The sequence below is a fragment of the Melospiza melodia genome, chromosome W (genome assembly GCF_035770615.1).
Source record: "Melospiza melodia melodia isolate bMelMel2 chromosome W, bMelMel2.pri, whole genome shotgun sequence".
NCBI lineage: Eukaryota > Metazoa > Chordata > Aves > Passeriformes > Passerellidae > Melospiza > Melospiza melodia.
This window is the reverse complement of record NC_086225.1, coordinates 31,054,365-31,073,108: the sequence shown is the minus strand read 5'-3', so window position 1 is coordinate 31,073,108 and position 18,744 is coordinate 31,054,365.

The window sequence follows — 18,744 nt, the reverse complement described above, 5'->3', positions numbered from 1 at the left end:
CAGACCTCCGTGCAACGTCTACAACACGATGGGAGATGTTTTCTGTGCTGGCACAGTTTTTCCTAGCCAGACATAGTGGAAAAGCGTTTTGCTAAGATGTAGATGAGAAGCGACGCTAAAGACGAAGGTACGATGCTCTCCGGAGCTAAGAGCCGCTCCCGGGCGTCTTTCGGCAGAAGCCGCGCTAAGGAGAGCACTGTGAGCGGCACAATCGTCTTTGCACGAAGAAGCCGCTTCTTCGGCACTGGGAGCCGTAGGGAGCGGCAGCTTCGGGAAGGTGAAGAAGGAAGCTGTACAACACTGGGATTGTGTGCGCAGCTTGCCAACTGATAGAAAACAGTACCGTTGCACTCTCCTGACTTTTCCAATCACATGAACATTCGATTGGAAGCTGTTTTGGACAACATTTCTTTTCTTCCTGCCAAACACTTGGCAGACCTCCGTGCAACGTCTACAACACGATGGGAGATGTTTTCTGTGCTGGCACAGTTTTTCCTAGCCAGACATAGTGGAAAAGCGTTTTGCTGAGATGTAGATGAGAAGAGACGCTAAAGACGATGGTACGATGCTCTCCGGAGCTAAGAGCCGCTCCCGGGCGTCTTTCGGTAGAAGCCGCGCTAAGGAGTGCACTGTGAACGGCACAATCGTCTTTGCGCGAAGAAGCCGCTTCTTCAGCTCCGGGAGCCGGAGAAAGCGGCAGCTTCGGGAAGGTGAAGAAGCAAGCTGTACAACACTGGGATTGTGTGCGCAGCTTGCCAACGGACAGAAAACAGTACCGTTGCACTCTCCTGACTTTTCCAATCACATGAATATTCGATTGGAAGCTGTTTTGGACAACTTTTCTTCCTGCCAAACAGTTGGCTGATCTGCGTGCAACGTCTAGAACACGATGGGAGATGTTTTCTGTGCTGGCACAGTTTTTCCAAGCCAGACATAGTGGAAAAGCGTTTTGCTAAGATGTAGATGAGAAGAGACGCTAAAGACGAAGGTACGATGCTCTCCGGAGCTAAGAGCCGCTCCCGGGCGTCTTTTGGCAGAAGCCGCGCTAAGGAGAGCACTGTGAGCGGCACAATCGTCTTTGCGCGAAGAAGCCGCTTCTTCGGCTCCGGGAGCCGTAGGGAGCGGCAGCTTCGGGAAGGTGAAGAAGGAAGCTGTACAACACTGGGATTGTGTGCGCAGCTTGCCAACTGATAGAAAACAGTACCGTTGCACTCTCCTGACTTTTCCAATCACATGAACATTCGATTGGAAGCTGTTTTGGACAACTTTTCTTTCTTGCCAACCACTAGGCAGACCTCCGTGCAAGGTCTAGAACACGATGGGAGATGTTTTCTGTGCTGGCACAGTTTTTCCTAGCCAGACATAGTGGAAAAGCGTTTTGCTGAGATGTAGATGAGAAGAGACGCTAAAGACGAAGGTACGATGCTCTCCGGAGCTAAGAGCCGCTCCCGGGCGTCTTTCGGCAGAAGCCGCGCTAAGGAGAGCACTGTGAGCGGCACAATCGTCTTTGCGCGAAAAGCTGCTTCTTCGGCTCCGGGAGCCGGAGAGAGCGGCAGCTTTGGGAAGGTGAAGAAGCAAGCTGTACAACACTGGGATTGTGTGCGCAGCTTGCCAACTGATAGAAAACAGTACCTTTGCACTCTCCTGACATTTCCAATCACATGAACATTCGATTGGAAGCTGTTTTGGACAACTTTTCTTTTCTTCCTGCCAAACACTTGGCAGACCTCCGTGCAACGTCTACAACACGATGGGAGATGTTTTCTGTGCTGGCACAGTTTTTCCTAGCCAGACATAGTGGAAAAGCGTTTTGCTGAGATGTCGATGAGAAGAGACGCTAAAGACGAAGGTACGATGCTCTCCGGAGCTAAGAGCCGCTCCTGGGCGTCTTTCGGCAGAAGCCGCACTAAGGAGAGCACTGTGAGCGGCACAATCGCCTTTGCGCGATGAAGCCGCTTCTTCGGCTCCGGGAGCCGGAGAGAGCGGCAGCTTCGGGAAGGTGAAGAAGCAAGCTGTACAACACTAGGATTGTGTGCGCAGCTTGCCAACTGATAGAAAACAGTCCCGTTGTACTCTCCTGACTTTTCCAATCACATGAACATTCGATTGGAAGCTGTTTTGGACAACTTTTCTTTTCTTTCTTGCCAATCACTAGGCAGACCTCCGTGCAAGGTCTAGAACACGATGGGAGATGTTTTCTGTGCTGGCACAGTTTTTCCTAGCCAGACATAGTGGAAAAGCGTTTTGCTGAGATGTAGATGAGAAGAGACGCTAAAGACGAAGGTACGAAGCTCTCCGGAGCTAAGAGCCGCTCCCGGGCGTCTTTCGGCAGAAGCCGCGCTAAGGAGAGCACTGTGAGCGGCACAATCGTCTTCGCGCGAAGAAGCCGCTTCTTCGGCTCTGGGAGCCGGAGAGAGTGGCAGCTTCAGGAAGGTGAAGAAGCAAGCTGTACAGCACTGGGATTGTGTGCGCAGCTTGCCAACTGATAGAAAACAGTACCTTTGCACTCTCCTGACTTTTCCAATCACATGAACATTCGATTGGAAGCTGTTTTGGACAACTTTTCTTCCTGCCAAACACTTGGCAGACCTCCGTGCAACGTCTACAACACGATGGGAGATGTTTTCTGTGCTGGCACAGTTTTTCCTAGCCAGACATAGTGGAAAAGCGTTTTGCTGAGATGTCGATGAGAAGAGACGCTAAAGACGAAGGTACGATGCTCTCCGGAGCTTAGAGCCGCTCCCGGGCGTCTTTCGGCAGAAGCCGCGCTAAGGAGAGCACTGTGAGCGGCACAATCGTGTTTGCGCGAAGAAGCCGCTTCTTCGGCTCCGGGAGCCGGAGAGAGCGGCAGCTTCGGGAAGGTGAAGAAGCAAGCTGTACAACACTGGGATTGTGTGCGCAGCTTGCCAACTGATAGAAAACAGTACCGTTGCACTCTCCTGACTTTTCCAATCACATGAATATTCGATTGGAAGCTGTTTTGGACAACTTTTCTTTTCTTCCTGCCAAACACTTGGCAGACCTAAGTGCAACGTCTAGAACACGATGGGAGATGTTTTCTGTGCTGGCACAGTTTTTCCTAGCCAGACATAGTGGAAAAGCGTTTTGCTAAGATGTAGATGAGAAGAGACGCTAAAGACGAAGGTAGGATGCTCTCCGAAGCTAAGAGCCGCTCCCGGGCGTCTTTCGGCAGAAGCCGCGCTAAGGAGAGCACTGTGAGCGGCACAATCGTCTTTGCGCGAAGAAGCCGCTTCTTCGGCTCCGGGAGCCGTAGGGAGCGGCAGCTTCGGGAAGGTGAAGAAGCAAGCTGCACAACACTGGGATTGTGTGCGCAGCTTGCCAACTGATAGAAAACAGTACCGTTGCACTCTCCTGACTTTTCCAATCACATGAACATTCGATTGGAAGCTGTTTTGGACAACTTTTCTTTTCATTCTTCCCAACCACTAGGCAGACCTCCGTGCAACGTCTAGAACACGATGGGAGATGTTTTCTGTGCTGGCACAGTTTTTCCTAGCCAGACATAGTGGAAAAGCGTTTTGCTAAGATGTAGATGAGAAGCGACGCTAAAGACGAAGGTACGATGCTCTCCGGAGCTAAGAGCCGCTCCCGGGCGTCTTTCGGCAGAAGCCGCCCTAAGGAGAGCACTGTGAGCGGCACAATCGTCTTTGCGCGAAAAGCTGCTTCTTCGGCTCCGGGAGCCGTAGGGAGCGGCAGCATCGGAAAGGTGAAGAAGGAAGCTGCACAACACTGGGATTTTGTGCGCAGCTTGCCAACTGATAGAAAACAGTACCGTTGCACTCTCCTGACTTTTCCAATCACATGAACATGCGATTGGAAGCTGTTTTGGACAACTTTTCTTTTCTTCCTGCCAAACACTTGGCAGACCTCCGTGCAACGTCTAGAACACGATGGGAGATGTTTTCTGTGCTGGCACAGTTTTTCCTAGCCAGACATAGTGGAAAAGCGTTTTGCTGAGATGTAGATGAGAAGCGACGCTAAAGACGAAGGTACGATGCTCTCCGGAGCTAAGAGCCGCTCCCGGGCGTCTTTCGGCAGAAGCCGCGCTAAGGAGAGCACTGTAAGCGGCACAATCGTCTTTGCGTGAAGAAGCCGCTTCTTCGGCTCCGGGAGCCGTAGGGAGCGGCAGCTTTGGGAAGGTGAAGAAGGAAGCTGTACAACACTGGGATTGTGTGCGCAGCTTGCCAACTGATAGAAAACAGTACCGTTGCACTCTCCTGACTTTTCCAAACACATGAACATTCGATTGGAAGCTGTTTTGGATAACTTTCCCTTTCTTCCTGCCAAAAACTTGGCAGACCTCCGTGCAACGTCTAGAACACGATGGGAGATGTTTTCTGTGCTGGCACAGTTTTTCCTAGCCAGACATAGTGGAAAAGCTTTTTGCTGCGATGTAGATGAGAAGAGACGCTAAAGACGAAGTTACGATGCTCTCCGGAGCTAAGAGCCGCTCCCGGGCGTCTTTCGGCAGAAGCCGCGCTAAGGAGAGCACTGTGAGCGGCACAATCGTCTTTGCGTGAAGAAGCCGCTTCTTCGGCTCCGGGAGCCGGAGAGAGCGGCAGCTTCGGGAAGGTGAAGAAGCAAGCTGTACAACACTGGGATTGTGTGCGCAGCTTGCCAACTGATAGAAAACAGTACCGTTGCACTCTCCTGACTTTTCCAATCACATGAACATTCGATTGGAAGCTGTTTTGGACAACTTTTCTTTTCTTCCTGCCAAACACTTGGCAGACCTCCGTGCAACGTCTAGAACACGATGGGAGATGTTTTCTGTGCTGGCACAGTTTTTCCTAGCCAGACATAGTGGAAAAGCGTTTTGCTGAGATGTAGATGAGAAGCGACGCTAAAGACGAAGGTACGATGCTCTCCGGAGCTAAGAGCCGCTCCCGGGCGTCTTTCGGCAGAAGCCGCGCTAAGGAGAGCACTGTGAGCGGCACAATCGTCTTTGCGCGAAGAAGCCGCTTCTTTGGCTCCGGGAGCCGTAGGAAGCGGCAGCTTTGGGAAGGTGAAGAAGGAAGCTTTACAACACTGGGATTGTGTGCGCAGCTTGCCAACTGATAGAAAACAGTACCGTTGCACTCTCCTGACTTTTCCAATCACATGAACATTCGATTGGAAGCTGTTTTGGACAACTTTCCCTTTCTTCCTGCCAAAAACTTGGCAGACCTCCGTGCAACGTCTAGAACATGATGGGAGATGTTTTCTTTGCTGGCACAGTTTTTCCTAGCCAGACATAGTGGAAAAGCTTTTTAGTGCGATGTAGATGAGAAGAGACGCTAAAGACGAAGGTACGATGCTCTCCGGAGCTAAGAGCCGCTCCCGGGCGTCTTTCGGCAGAAGCCGCGCTAAGGAGAGCACTGTGAGCGGCACAATCGTCTTTGAACGAAGAAGCCGCTTTTTCGGCTCCGGGAGCCGGAGAGAGCGGCAGCTTCGGGAAGGTGAAGAAGCAAGCTGTACAACACTGGGATTGTGTGCGCAGCTTGCCAACTGATAGAAAACAGTACCTTTGCACTCTCCTGACTTTTCCAATCACATGAACATTCGATTGGAAGCTGTTTTGGACAACTTTTCTTTTCTTCCTGCCAAACACTTGGCAGACCTCCGTGCAACGTCTAGAACACGATGGGAGATGTTTTCTGTGCTGGCACAGTTTTTCCTAGCCAGACATAGTGGAAAAGCGTTTTGCTAAGATGTAGATGAGAAGAGACGCTAAAGACGAAGGTACGATGCTCTCCGGAGCTAAGAGCCGCTCCCGGGCGTCTTTCGGCAGAAGCCGCGCTAAGGAGAGCACTGTGAGCGGCACAATCGTCTTCGCGCGAAGAAGCCGCTTCTTCGGCTCTGGGAGCCGGAGAGAGCAGCAGCTTTGGGAAGGTGAAGAAGCAAGCTGTACAACACTGGGATTGTGTGCGCAGCTTGCCAACTGATAGAAAACAGTACCGTTGCACTCACCTGACTTTTCCAATCTCATGAACATTCGATTGGAAGCTGTTTAGGACAACTTTTCTTTTCTTCCTGCCAAACACTTGGCGATCTCCGTGCAACGTCTAGAACACGATGGGAGATGTTTTCTGTGCTGGCACAGTTTTTCCTAGCCAGACATAGTGGAAAAGCGTTTTGGTAATATGTAGATGAGAAGAGACGCCAAAGACGAAGGTACGATGCTCTCCGGAGCTAAGAGCCGCTCCCGGGCGTCTTTTGCAGAAGCCGCGCCAGGGAGAGCACTGTGAGCGGAACAATCGTCTTTGCGTGAAGAAGCCGCTTCTTCGGCTCTGAGATCCGGAGAGTGCGGCAGCTTCGGGAAGGTGAAGAAGGAAGCTGTACAACACTGGGATTGTGTGCGCAGCTTGCCAACTGACAGAAAACAGTACCTTTGCACTCTCCTGACTTTTCCAACCACATGAATATTCGATTGGAAGCTGTTTTGGACAACTTTTCTTTTCTTCCTGCCAAAAACTTGGCAGACCTCCGTGCAACGTCTAGAACACGATGGGAGATGTTTTCTGTGCTGGCACAGTTTTTCCTAGCCAGACATAGTGGAAAAGCTTTTTGCTGCGATGTAGATGAGAAGAGACGCTAAAGACGAAGGTACGATGCTCTCCGGAGCTAAGAGCCGCTCCCGGGCGTCTTTCGGCAGAAGCCGCGCTAAGGAGAGCACTGTGAGCGGCACAATCGTCTTTGCGCGAAGAAGCAGCTTCTTCGGCTCCGGGAGCCGTAGGGAGCGGCAGCTTCGGGAAGGTGAAGAAGCAAGCTGTACAACACTGGGATTGTGTGTGCAGCTTGCCAACTGATAGAGAACAGAACCGTTGCACTCTCCTGGCTTTTCCAATCACATGAACATTCGATTGGAAGCTGTTTTGGGCAACTTTTCTTTTCTTTCTTCCCAACCACTAGGCAGACCTCCGTGCAACGTCTAGAACACGATGGGAGATGTTTTCTGTGCTGGCACAGTTTTTCCTAGCCCGACATAGTGGAAAAGCGTTTTGCTGAGATGTAGATGAGAAGAGACGCTAAAGACGAAGGTACGATGCTGTCCGGAGCTAAGAGCCGCTCCCGGGCGTCTTTCGGCAGAAGCCGCGCTAAGGAGAGCACTGTGAGCGGCACAATCGTCTTCGCGCGAAGAAGCTGCTACTTCGGCTCTGGGAGCCGGAGAGAGCGGCAGCTTCGTGAAGGTGAAGAAGCAAGCTGTACAACACTGGGATTGTGTGCGCAGCTTGCCAACTGATAGAAAACAGTACCGTTGCACTCTCCTGACTTTTCCAATCACATGAATATTCGATTGGAAGCTGTTTTGGACAACTTTTCTTTTCTTCCTGCCAAACACTTGGCAGACCTCCGTGCAACGTCTACAACACGATGGGAGATGTTTTCTGTGCTGGCACAGTTTTTCCTAGCCAGACATAGTGGAAAAGCGTTTTGCTAAGATGTAGATGAGAAGAGACGCTAAAGACGAAGGTATGATGCACTCCGGAGCTAAGAGCCGCTCCCGGGCGTCTTTCGGCAGAAGCCGCGCTAAGGAGAGCACTGTGAGCGGCACAATCGTCTTTGCGCGAAGAAGCCGCTTCTTCGGCTCCGGGAGCCGTAGGGAGCGGCAGCTTCGGGAAGGTGAAGAAGCAAGCTGTACAACACTGGGATTGTGTGCGCAGCTTGCCAACTGATAGAAAACAGTACCGTTGCACTCTCCTGACTTTTCCAATCACATGAACATTCGATTGGAAGCTGTTTTGGACAACTTTTCTTTTCTTCCTGCCAAACACTTGGCAGACCACCGTGCAACGTCTAGAAAACGATGGGAGATGTTTTCTGTGCTGGCACAGTTTTTCCTAGCCAGACATAGTGGAAAAGCGTTTTGCTAAGATGTAGATGAGAAGAGACGCTAAAGACGAAGGTACGATGCTCTCCGGAGCTAAGAGCCGCTCCCGGGCGTCTTTCGGCAGAAGCCGCGCTAAGGAGAGCACTGTGAGCGGCACAATCGTCTTTGCGCGAAGAAGCCGCTTCTTCGGCTGTGGGAGCCGTAGGGAGCGGCAGCTTCGGGAAGGTGAAGAAGGAAGCTGTACAACACTGGGATTGTGTGCGCAGCTTGCCAACTGATAGAAAACAGTACCGTTGCACTCTCCTGACTTTTCCAATCACATGAACATTCGATTGAAAGCTGTTTTGGACAACTTTTCTTTTCTTCCTGCCAAACACTTGGCAGACCTCCGTGCAACGTCTAGAAAACGATGGGAGATGTTTTCTGTGCTGGCACAGTTTTTCCTAGCCAGACATAGTGGAAAAGCGTTTTGCTAAGATGTAGATGAGAAGAGACGCTAAAGACGAAGGTACGATGCTCTCCGGAGCTAAGAGCCGCTCCCGGGCGTCTTTCGGCAGAAGCCGCGCTAAGGAGAGCACTGTGAGCGGCACAATCGTCTTCGCGCGAAGAAGCCGCTTCTTCGGCTCTGGGAGCCGGAGAGAGCAGCAGCTTTGGGAACGTGAAGAAGCAAGCTGTACAACACTGGGATTGTGTGCGCAGCTTGCCAACTGATAGAAAACAGTACCGTTGCACTCACCTGACTTTTCCAATCACATGAACATTCGATTGGAAGCTGTTTAGGACAACTTTTCTTTTCTTCCTGCCAAACACTTGGCGATCTCCGTGCAACGTCTAGAACACGATGGGAGATGTTTTCTGTGCTGGCACAGTTTTTCCTAGCCAGACATAGTGGAAAAGCGTTTTGGTAAGATGTAGATGAGAAGAGACGCCAAAGACGAAGGTACGATGCTCTCCGGAGCTAAGAGCCGCTCCCGGGCGTCTTTTGCAGAAGCCGCGCCAGGGAGAGCACTGTGAGCGGCACAATCGTCTTTGCGTGAAGAAGCCGCTTCTTCGGCTCTGAGATCCGGAGAGTGCGGCAGCTTCGGGAAGGTGAAGAAGGAAGCTGTACAACACTGGGATTGTGTGCGCAGCTTGCCAACTGACAGAAAACAGTACCTTTGCACTCTCCTGACTTTTCCAACCACATGAATATTCGATTGGAAGCTGTTTTGGACAACTTTTCTTTTCTTCCTGCCAAAAACTTGGCAGACCTCCGTGCAACGTCTAGAACACGATGGGAGATGTTTTCTGTGCTGGCACAGTTTTTCCTAGCCAGACATAGTGGAAAAGCTTTTTGCTGCGATGTAGATGAGAAGAGACGCTAAAGACGAAGGTACGATGCTCTCCGGAGCTAAGAGCCGCTCCCGGGCGTCTTTCGGCAGAAGCCGCGCTAAGGAGAGCACTGTGAGCGGCACAATCGTCTTTGCGCGAAGAAGCAGCTTCTTCGGCTCCGGGAGCCGTAGGGAGCGGCAGCTTCGGGAAGGTGAAGAAGCAAGCTGTACAACACTGGGATTGTGTGTGCAGCTTGCCAACTGATAGAGAACAGTACCGTTGCACTCTCCTGGCTTTTCCAATCACATGAACATTCGATTGGAAGCTGTTTTGGGCAACTTTTCTTTTCTTTCTTCCCAACCACTAGGCAGACCTCCGTGCAACGTCTAGAACACGATGGGAGATGTTTTCTGTGCTGGCACAGTTTTTCCTAGCCCGACATAGTGGAAAAGCGTTTTGCTGAGATGTAGATGAGAAGAGACGCTAAAGACGAAGGTACGATGCTCTCCGGAGCTAAGAGCCGCTCCCGGGCGTCTTTCGGCAGAAGCCGCGCTAAGGAGAGCACTGTGAGCGGCACAATCGTCTTTGCGCGAAGAAGCAGCTTCTTCGGCTCCGGGAGCCGTAGGGAGCGGCAGCTTTGGGAAGGTTTAGAAGCAAGCTGTACAACACTGGGATTGTGTGCGCAGCTTGCCAACTGATAGAAAACAGTACCGTTGCACTCTCCTGACTTTTCCAATCACATGAACATTCGATTGGAAGCTGTTTTGGACAACTTTTCTTTTCTTTCTTGCCAACCACTAGGCAGACCTCCGTCCAAGGTCTAGAACACGATGGGAGATGTTTTCTGTGCTGGCACAGTTTTTCCTAGCCAGACATAGTGGAAAAGCGTTTTGCAAAGATGTAGACGAGAAGAGAGGCTAAAGACGAAGGTACGATGCTCTCCGGAGCTAAGAGCCGCTCCCGGGCGTCTTTCGGCAGAAGCCGCGCTAAGGAGAGCACTGTGAGCGGCACAATCGTCTTCGCGCGAAGAAGCCGCTTCTTCGGCTCTGGGAGCCGTAGGGAGCGGCAGGTTCGGGAAGGTGAAGAAGCAAGCTGTACAACACTGGGATTGTGTGCGCAGCTTGCCAACTGATAGAAAACAGTACCGTTGCACTCTCCTGACTTTTCCAATCACATGAACATTCGATTGGAAGCTTTTTTGGACAACTTTTCTTTTCTTTCTAACCAACCACTATGCAGACCTCCGTGCAAGGTCTAGAACACGATGGGAGATGTTTTCTGTGCTGGCACAGTTTTTCCTAGCCAGACATAGTGGAAAAGCGTTTTGCTGAGATGTAGATGAGAAGAGACGCTAAAGACGAAGGTACGATGCTCTCCGGAGCTAAGAGCCGCTCCCGGGCGTCTTTCGGCAGAAGCCGCGCTAAGGAGAGCACTGTGAGCGGCACAATCGTCTTCGCGCGAAGAAGCCGCTTCTTCGGCTCTGGGAGCCGTAGGGAGCGGCAGCTTCGGGAAGGTGAAGAAGCAAGCTGTACAGCACAGGGATTGTGTGCGCAGCTTGCCAACTGATAGAAAACAGTACCGTTGCACTCTCCTGACTTTTCCAATCACATGAACATTCGATTGGAAGCTTTTTTGGACAACTTTTCTTTTCTTTCTAACCAACCACTAGGCAGACCTCCGTGCAAGGTCTAGAACACGATGGGAGATGTTTTCTGTGCTGGCACAGTTTTTCCTAGCCAGACATAGTGGAAAAGCGTTTTGCTGAGATGTCGATGAGAAGAGACGCTAAAGACGAAGGTACGATGCTCTCCGGAGCTAAGAGCCGCTCCCGGGCGTCTTTCGGCAGAAGCCGTGCTAAGGAGAGCACTGTGAGTGGCACAATCGTCTTCGCGCGAAGAAGCCGCTTCTTCGGCTGTGGGAGCCGGAGAGAGCGGCAGCTTCGGGAAGGTGAAGAAGCAAGCTGTACAACACTGGGATTGTGTGCGCAGCTTGCCAACTGATAGAAAACAGTACCTTTGCACTCTCCTGACTTTTCCAATCACATGAACATTCGATTGGAAGCTGTTTTGGACAACTTTTCTTTTCTTCCTGCCAAACACTTGGCAGACCTCCGTGCAACGTCTAGAACACGATGGGAGATGTTTTCTGTGCTGGCACAGTTTTTCCTAGCCAGACATAGTGGAAAAGCGTTTTGCTGAGATGTCGATGAGAAGAGACGCTAAAGACGAAGGTACGATGCTCTCCGGAGCTTAGAGCCGCTCCCGGGCGTCTTTCGGCAGAAGCCGCGCTAAGGAGAGCACTGTGAGCGGCACAATCGTCTTTGCGCGAAGAAGCCGCTTCTTCGGCTCCGGGAGCCGGAGAGAGCGGCAGCTTCGGGAAGGTGAAGAAGCAAGCTGTACAACACTGGGATTGTGTGCGCAGCTTGCCAACTGATAGAAAACAGTACCGTTGCACTCTCCTGACTTTTCCAATCACATGAATATTCGATTGGAAGCTGTTTTGGACAACTTTTCTTTTCTTCCTGCCAAACACTTGGCAGACCTAAGTGCAACGTCTAGAACACGATGGGAGATGTTTTCTGTGCTGGCACAGTTTTTCCTAGCCAGACATAGTGGAAAAGCGTTTTGCTAAGATGTAGATGAGAAGAGACGCTAAAGACGAAGGTAGGATGCTCTCCGAAGCTAAGAGCCGCTCCCGGGCGTCTTTCGGCAGAAGCCGCGCTAAGGAGAGCACTGTGAGCGGCACAATCGTCTTTGCGCGAAGAAGCCGCTTCTTCGGCTCCGGGAGCCGTAGGGAGCGGCAGCTTCGGGAAGGTGAAGAAGCAAGCTGCACAACACTGGGATTGTGTGCGCAGCTTGCCAACTGATAGAAAACAGTACCTTTGCACTCTCCTGACTTTTCCAATCACATGAACATTCGATTGGAAGCTGTTTTGGACAACTTTTCTTTTCTTCCTGCCAAACACTTGGCAGACCTCCGTGCAACGTCTACAACACGATGGGAGATGTTTTCTGTGCTGGCACAGTTTTTCCTAGCCAGACATAGTGGAAAAGCGTTTTGCTAAGATGTAGATGAGAAGCGACGCTAAAGACGAAGGTACGATGCTCTCCGGAGCTAAGAGCCGCTCCCGGGCGTCTTTCGGCAGAAGCCGCGCTAAGGAGAGCACTGTGAGCGGCACAATCGTCTTTGCACGAAGAAGCCGCTTCTGCGGCACCGGGAGCCGTAGGGAGCGGCAGCTTCGGTAAGGTGAAGAAGGAAGCTGTACAACACTGGGATTGTGTGCGCAGCTTGCCAACTGATAGAAAACAGTACCGTTGCACTCTCCTGACTTTTCCAATCACATGAACATTCGATTGGAAGCTGTTTTGGACAACATTTCTTTTCTTCCTGCCAAACACTTGGCAGACCTCCGTGCAACGTCTACAACACGATGGGAGATGTTTTCTGTGCTGGCACAGTTTTTCCTAGCCAGACATAGTGGAAAAGCGTTTTGCTGAGATGTAGATGAGAAGAGACGCTAAAGACGAAGGTACGATGCTCTCCGGAGCTAAGAGCCGCTCCTGGGCGTCTTTCGGCAGAAGCCGCACTAAGGAGAGCACTGTGAGCGGCACAATCGCCTTTGCGCGATGAAGCCGCTTCTTCGGCTCCGGGAGCCGGAGAGAGCGGCAGCTTCGGGAAGGTGAAGAAGCAAGCTGTACAACACTAGGATTGTGTGCGCAGCTTGCCAACTGATAGAAAACAGCCCCGTTGTACTCTCCTGACTTTTCCAATCACATGAACATTCGATTGGAAGCTGTTTTGGACAACTTTTCTTTTCTTTCTTGCCAATCACTAGGCAGACCTCCGTGCAAGGTCTAGAACACGATGGGAGATGTTTTCTGTGCTGGCACAGTTTTTCCTAGCCAGACATAGTGGAAAAGCGTTTTGCTGAGATGTAGATGAGAAGAGACGCTAAAGACGAAGGTACGATGCTCTCCGGAGCTAAGAGCCGCTCCCGGGCGTCTTTCGGCAGAAGCCGCGCTAAGGAGAGCACTGTGAGCGGCACAATCGTCTTCGCGCGAAGAAGCCGCTTCTTCGGCTCTGGGAGCCGGAGAGAGTGGCAGCTTCAGGAAGGTGAAGAAGCAAGCTGTACAGCACTGGGATTGTGTGCGCAGCTTGCCAACTGATAGAAAACAGTACCTTTGCACTCTCCTGACTTTTCCAATCACATGAACATTCGATTGGAAGCTGTTTTGGACAACTTTTCTTCCTGCCAAACACTTGGCAGACCTCCGTGCAACGTCTAGAACACGATGGGAGATGTTTTCTGTGCTGGCACAGTTTTTCCTAGCCAGACATAGTGGAAAAGCGTTTTGCTAAGATGTAGATGAGAAGCGACGCTAAAGACGAAGGTACGATGCTCTCCGGAGCTAAGAGCCGCTCCCGGGCGTCTTTCGGCAGAAGCCGCGCTAAGGAGAGCACTGTGAGCGGCACAATCGTCTTTGCGCGAAAAGCTGCTTCTTCGGCTCCGGGAGCCGGAGAGAGCGGCAGCTTTGGGAAGGTGAAGAAGCAAGCTTTACAACACTGGGATTGTGTGCGCAGCTTGCCAACTGATAGAAAACAGTACCTTTGCACTCTCCTGACATTTCCAATCACATGAACATTCGATTGGAAGCTGTTTTTGACAACTTTTCTTTTCTTCCTGCCAAACACTTGGCAGACCTCCGTGCAACGTCTAGAACACGATGGGAGATGTTTTCTGTGCTGGCACAGTTTTTCCTAGCCAGACATAGTGGAAAAGCGTTTTGCTGAGATGTCGATGAGAAGAGACGCTAAAGACGAAGGTACGATGCTCTCCGGAGCTTAGAGCCGCTCCCGGGCGTCTTTCGGCAGAAGCCGCGCTAAGGAGAGCACTGTGAGCGGCACAATCGTCTTTGCGCGAAGAAGCCGCTTCTTCGGCTCCGGGAGCCGGAGAGAGCGGCAGCTTCGGGAAGGTGAAGAAGCAAGCTGTACAACACTGGGATTGTGTGCGCAGCTTGCCAACTGATAGAAAACAGTACCGTTGCACTCTCCTGACTTTTCCAATCACATGAATATTCGATTGGAAGCTGTTTTGGACAACTTTTCTTTTCTTCCTGCCAAACACTTGGCAGACCTAAGTGCAACGTCTAGAACACGATGGGAGATGTTTTCTGTGCTGGCACAGTTTTTCCTAGCCAGACATAGTGGAAAAGCGTTTTGCTAAGATGTAGATGAGAAGAGACGCTAAAGACGAAGGTAGGATGCTCTCCGAAGCTAAGAGCCGCTCCCGGGCGTCTTTCGGCAGAAGCCGCGCTAAGGAGAGCACTGTGAGCGGCACAATCGTCTTTGCGCGAAGAAGCCGCTTCTTCGGCTCCGGGAGCCGTAGGGAGCGGCAGCTTCGGGAAGGTGAAGAAGCAAGCTGCACAACACTGGGATTGTGTGCGCAGCTTGCCAACTGATAGAAAACAGTACCGTTGCACTCTCCTGACTTTTCCAATCACATGAACATTCGATTGGAAGCTGTTTTGGACAACTTTTCTTTTCATTCTTCCCAACCACTAGGCAGACCTCCGTGCAACGTCTAGAACACGATGGGAGATGTTTTCTGTGCTGGCACAGTTTTTCCTAGCCAGACATAGTGGAAAAGCGTTTTGCTAAGATGTAGATGAGAAGCGACGCTAAAGACGAAGGTACGATGCTCTCCGGAGCTAAGAGCCGCTCCCGGGCGTCTTTCGGCAGAAGCCGCCCTAAGGAGAGCACTGTGAGCGGCACAATCGTCTTTGCGCGAAAAGCTGCTTCTTCGGCTCCGGGAGCCGTAGGGAGCGGCAGCATCGGAAAGGTGAAGAAGGAAGCTGCACAACACTGGGATTTTGTGCGCAGCTTGCCAACTGATAGAAAACAGTACCGTTGCACTCTCCTGACTTTTCCAATCACATGAACATGCGATTGGAAGCTGTTTTGGACAACTTTTCTTTTCTTCCTGCCAAACACTTGGCAGACCTCCGTGCAACGTCTAGAACACGATGGGAGATGTTTTCTGTGCTGGCACAGTTTTTCCTAGCCAGACATAGTGGAAAAGCGTTTTGCTGAGATGTAGATGAGAAGCGACGCTAAAGACGAAGGTACGATGCTCTCCGGAGCTAAGAGCCGCTCCCGGGCGTCTTTCGGCAGAAGCCGCGCTAAGGAGAGCACTGTAAGCGGCACAATCGTCTTTGCGTGAAGAAGCCGCTTCTTCGGCTCCGGGAGCCGTAGGGAGCGGCAGCTTTGGGAAGGTGAAGAAGGAAGCTGTACAACACTGGGATTGTGTGCGCAGCTTGCCAACTGATAGAAAACAGTACCGTTGCACTCTCCTGACTTTTCCAAACACATGAACATTCGATTGGAAGCTGTTTTGGATAACTTTCCCTTTCTTCCTGCCAAAAACTTGGCAGACCTCCGTGCAACGTCTAGAACACAATGGGAGATGTTTTCTGTGCTGGCACAGTTTTTCCTAGCCAGACATAGTGGAAAAGCTTTTTGCTGCGATGTAGATGAGAAGAGACGCTAAAGACGAAGGTACGATGCTCTCCGGAGCTAAGAGCCGCTCCCGGGCGTCTTTCGGCAGAAGCCGCGCTAAGGAGAGCACTGTGAGCGGCACAATCGTCTTTGCACGAAGAAGCCGCTTCTTCGGCTCCGGGAGCCGGAGAGAGCGGCAGCTTCGGGAAGGTGAAGAAGCAAGCTGTACAACACTGGGATTGTGTGCGCAGCTTGCCAACTGATAGAAAACAGTACCTTTGCACTCTCCTGACTTTTCCAATCACATGAACATTCGATTGGAAGCTGTTTTGGACAACTTTTCTTTTCTTCCTGCCAAACACTTGGCAGACCTCCGTGCAACGTCTAGAACACGATGGGAGATGTTTTCTGTGCTGGCACAGTTTTTCCTAGCCAGACATAGTGGAAAAGCTTTTTGCTGCGATGTAGATGAGAAGAGACGCTAAAGACGAAGTTACGATGCTCTCCGGAGCTAAGAGCCGCTCCCGGGCGTCTTTCGGCAGAAGCCGCGCTAAGGAGAGCACTGTGAGCGGCACAATCGTCTTTGCGTGAAGAAGCCGCTTCTTCGGCTCCGGGAGCCGGAGAGAGCGGCAGCTTCGGGAAGGTTTAGAAGCAAGCTGTACAACACTGGGATTGTGTGCGCAGCTTGCCAACTGATAGAAAACAGTACCTTTGCACTCTCCTGACATTTCCAATCACATGAACATTCGATTGGAAGCTGTTTTGGACAACTTTTCTTTTCTTCCTGCCAAACACTTGGCAGACCTCCGTGCAACGTCTACAACACGATGGGAGATGTTTTCTGTGCTGGCACAGTTTTTCCTAGCCAGACATAGTGGAAAAGCGTTTTGCTGAGATGTAGATGAGAAGCGACGCTAAAGACGAAGGTACGATGCTCTCCGGAGCTAAGAGCCGCTCCCGGGCGTCTTTCGGCAGAAGCCGCGCTAAGGAGAGCACTGTGAGCGGCACAATCGTCTTTGAACGAAGAAGCCGCTTTTTCGGCTCCGGGAGCCGGAGAGAGCGGCAGCTTCGGGAAGGTGAAGAAGCAAGCTGTACAACACTGGGATTGTGTGCGCAGCTTGCCAACTGATAGAAAACAGTACCTTTGCACTCTCCTGACTTTTCCAATCACATGAACATTCGATTGGAAGCTGTTTTGGACAACTTTCCTTTTCTTCCTGCCAAACACTTGGCAGACCTCCGTGCAACGTCTAGAACACGATGGGAGATGTTTTCTGTGCTGGCACAGTTTTTCCTAGCCAGACATAGTGGAAAAGCGTTTTGCTAAGATGTAGATGAGAAGAGACGCTAAAGACGAAGGTACGATGCTCTCCGGAGCTAAGAGCCGCTCCCGGGCGTCTTTCGGCAGAAGCCGCGCTAAGGAGAGCACTGTGAGCGGCACAATCGTCTTCGCGCGAAGATGCCGCTTCTTCGGCTCTGGGAGCCGGAGAGAGCAGCAGCTTTGGGAACGTGAAGAAGCAAGCTGTACAACACTGGGATTGTGTGCGCAGCTTGCCAACTGATAGAAAACAGTACCGTTGCACTCACCTGACTTTTCCAATCTCATGAACATTCGATTGGAAGCTGTTTAGGACAACTTTTCTTTTCTTCCTGCCAAACACTTGGCGATCTCCGTGCAACGTCTAGAACACGATGGGAGATGTTTTCTGTGCTGGCACAGTTTTTCCTAGCCAGACATAGTGGAAAAGCGTTTTGGTAATATGTAGATGAGAAGAGACGCCAAAGACGAAGGTACGATGCTCTCCGGAGCTAAGAGCCGCTCCCGGGCGTCTTTTGCAGAAGCCGTGCCAGGGAGAGCACTGTGAGCGGAACAATCGTCTTTGCGTGAAGAAGCCGCTTCTTCGGCTCTGAGATCCGGAGAGTGCGGCAGCTTCGGGAAGGTGAAGAAGGAAGCTGTACAACACTGGGATTGTGTGCGCAGCTTGCCAACTGACAGAAAACAGTACCTTTGCACTCTCCTGACTTTTCCAACCACATGAATATTCGATTGGAAGCTGTTTTGGACAACTTTTCTTTTCTTCCTGCCAAAAACTTGGCAGACCTCCGTGCAACGTCTAGAACACGATGGGAGATGTTTTCTGTGCTGGCACAGTTTTTCCTAGCCAGACATAGTGGAAAAGCTTTTTGCTGCGATGTAGATGAGAAGAGACGCTAAAGACGAAGGTACGATGCTCTCCGGAGCTAAGAGCCGCTCCCGGGCGTCTTTCGGCAGAAGCCGCGCTAAGGAGAGCACTGTGAGCGGCACAATCGTCTTTGCGCGAAGAAGCAGCTTCTTCGGCTCCGGGAGCCGTAGGGAGCGGCAGCTTCGGGAAGGTGAAGAAGCAAGCTGTACAACACTGGGATTGTGTGTGCAGCTTGCCAACTGATAGAGAACAGAACCGTTGCACTCTCCTGGCTTTTCCAATCACATGAACATTCGATTGGAAGCTGTTTTGGGCAACTTTTCTTTTCTTTCTTCCCAACCACTAGGCAGACCTCCGTGCAACGTCTAGAACACGATGGGAGATGTTTTCTGTGCTGGCACAGTTTTTCCTAGCCAGACATAGTGGAAAAGCGTTTTGCTGAGATGTAGATGAGAAGAGACGCTAAAGACGAAGGTACGATGCTGTCCGGAGCTAAGAGCCGCTCCCGGGCGTCTTTCGGCAGAAGCCGCGCTAAGGAGAGCACTGTGAGCGGCACAATCGTCTTCGCGCGAAGAAGCTGCTACTTCGGCTCTGGGAGCCGGAGAGAGCGGCAGCTTCGGGAAGGTGAAGAAGCAAGCTGTACAACACTGGGATTGTGTGCGCAGCTTGCCAACTGATAGAAAACAGTACCGTTGCACTCTCCTGACTTTTCCAATCACATGAATATTCGATTGGAAGCTGTTTTGGACAACTTTTCTTTTCTTCCTGCCAAACACTTGGCAGACCTCCGTGCAACGTCTACAACACGATGGGAGATGTTTTCTGTGCTGGCACAGTTTTTCCTAGCCAGACATAGTGGAAAAGCGTTTTGCTAAGATGTAGATGAGAAGAGACGCTAAAGACGAAGGTATGATGCACTCCGGA